Genomic DNA, 2,482 nt, shown 5'->3' on the forward strand with positions numbered 1-2,482 from the left:
ACTGGTTTTTTGTACTTGAGATCCTAACCTTGGATGCTTTGGTTGTCTATTTGAAAAATTAGGTGGAACAGCTCTTTTGGTTGTCAACAACGAAAACTTTTCTTTTGCCAACGATGAAAGTGATCCAGCTGGAAGATACTGTGAGTTTGTTTCTTTTTTATTTTTCCTTGTAGTCACTTCTTGATTCATAGTCATCTCAAAACTGTCAAGTTAAGAAAAAAAAAGATTAGCATAAGTATAAAAAAAAAGAAAAAACTGGCCAGAAAAAAGCACGAAACAAATTGCAAGAAACAAAATTAAGCACACAAAGAACTAGGTTAAAACTTAATATGTACTAATATCAAGTTTACACTAGTTCAGAATTATCAAATAAGAAGGAAGATTAAAAACTTCTGAACTTTTGATCAAACAAAAAGGAAAACTGGACAAAAACTTCTATACTTTTGATCTTTTGGACTGGCTGCACTTTTTTGGGCAACTGGTGCTAATCAGAAAAAAATTCTAGCTTAACTGGTCAAGACTGCAGTTAAGTTTCTGCAATTGCTCTTTCGATGTTGCAGATTTAGATGCTGCTCTTTTTTATCTCAAAGCTGGCCAGAAGTTGTAGACTACAAAAGACAGTCAACAACAACAAAGAAATGCAGAAACTTGTGCAACAAATTGGTTCACATCTGTTAAAAAATATAACTCAAACTGTGCAGCAACTGCAGGTTCAACTGTCCAACATTCTGCAGATCTTTTTAACTATGCAGGCCTTCAAATTTTTGCTCCAAAACTGTTGCTACTTGGGGACTAACTGGTGCAGGTTTTGCTGTCACAATACTGCAGTTTTCAGCTTAATTTACTGCTCAAAACTATGCCTTCACAGTTGCAGATCTTCAATAACCAGCTGAATTCCAAAATTAAACTGCTCAAAAGATATTGAAGCTGGAATCTAGTGCAACAATGTCAAGGTTGCAAAACTTCATTGAAAATGCAGCAATCTCACTCTCAGATGTTAAGGAAAAAAAACATAAGCTAAATTCTGTCTACGCTTACTCGACAATCTTCACTAGGTTTACAAGCTCGCAAAGAAATTTCAAAATTCAACATCAGACCAAAGCTGAACAACCTTTAAAAATAGAACTCAGCCAACTTCTCAACTGATTCTTCAAGTGCAGATATTGTTCTTAATATTGCAGATTTTCAGCTCAATTGTAACCCCAATATTATCCAAAACTGATGCAAAACAGGTGTGTTACTAGTGCAAAAACTTGAAGTTGAACAGTCTAGAATAGTGGCTCAAATATAGCATAGTTTTGGCAGTTCATAGAGTGTAGAAGCAATGCAGATTCTATGTTGCAACATAAAACTCCGCAAAGTCACCAAAACAACTTCAGTTTAGTAAAACAGTAATGCACAACTGGTGCAAAAAAAAAAATGCAGGCCAAATAGCAGCTTTTGCAGCAGTAATTCAGTGCTGGAACTATTCAAAATGCTGCCAGATCTTCAGCAGATAAAAGGGAAGAAAGATGATACAAATTGGTGCAAAAACTGAACAAATCAACAGCTACCAAACAGACCTTCAACTCATAAAATTGACATCTCCTTTATAGTTCAATGGTAGCAGCAAGCAATACAAGTTTTCAGTCCAAAATATTAATTTAAACCAAGTAGCAATGGACACTAAATTCAGCAGTGATACAAGGAAGCAGTTCAATATCTCCGAAGAGGATAATCTTCAAAACAAGTATAAGATAATAAACACGTGCCAAAGGAATTCAGGAAACAAAACCAAAACTTTTATCTTTTTCTTTTCTGACTTTGTGACTTAACAAATGAAGATAATAACAATGCGTACCTTTTAATAGTTCCAAATCTGTTAACAGTGAAGTCGCAACTCTCCTCAATGATACACTAGCTTCTTCAAATTGGTTTTTGAAAATCCTGTAAAATGGATCACAATTCAGAATTAAATTCTACAAAAAGCAAATAAAAATTAATTGCAAAAAGTATAAACAAGAATAATCATAAAATATTTTGTAAAAGGGAATTTATCACTCACTCAAAAAATATTAAAACAACAATCAGTAATATATTTAAAAGTTCAAAATATCTTTTTTTTAGTCATCCGGCTCCATCCAATCCCAATTAGTATCATCAAACGCATTTTCATCTTCCTCTTCTTTTGATATTTCTATATTTGTATCTTGTGAACATTATGCATATGATGGAATATCTACGACATCAACAGGTACATCTTCTTTTAATCATGTAACATCAACATCAAGTAATCCACTTGAGGAACCAATGTCATCTTTAGGTTCCCTCCAAAATATGTCTTCTATGTTGGGACAATTTCCTTCCTCTAGATCATACAAATCAATAGGGACCTTTTTCCTTGCATAATAAACATCTTTCTCAATTGGATCTTCCACATAAAAAACTTGATAAACTTGAGATGCCAACACAAAAGAATCATCTGTACTGCATAATTTATTGA

The 2,482-nt window shown here is 33.4% G+C and overlaps 1 long non-coding RNA gene across 1 annotated transcript; it reads right to left on the minus strand.

The window, feature by feature from the left end:
- Window positions 1-160: 160 nt before the first annotated feature.
- LOC109221303 lies at window positions 161-1,887 on the minus strand. Its single transcript, XR_002067221.1, has 2 exons — window positions 1,841-1,887; window positions 161-202 (listed from the first exon to the last, which is right to left on the minus strand). It is a non-coding gene; the product is annotated as an uncharacterized LOC109221303 (long non-coding RNA).
- Window positions 1,888-2,482: the final 595 nt, after the last annotated feature.

Source organism: Nicotiana attenuata, unplaced genomic scaffold (genome assembly GCF_001879085.1).
Source record: "Nicotiana attenuata strain UT unplaced genomic scaffold, NIATTr2, whole genome shotgun sequence".
NCBI lineage: Eukaryota > Viridiplantae > Streptophyta > Magnoliopsida > Solanales > Solanaceae > Nicotiana > Nicotiana attenuata.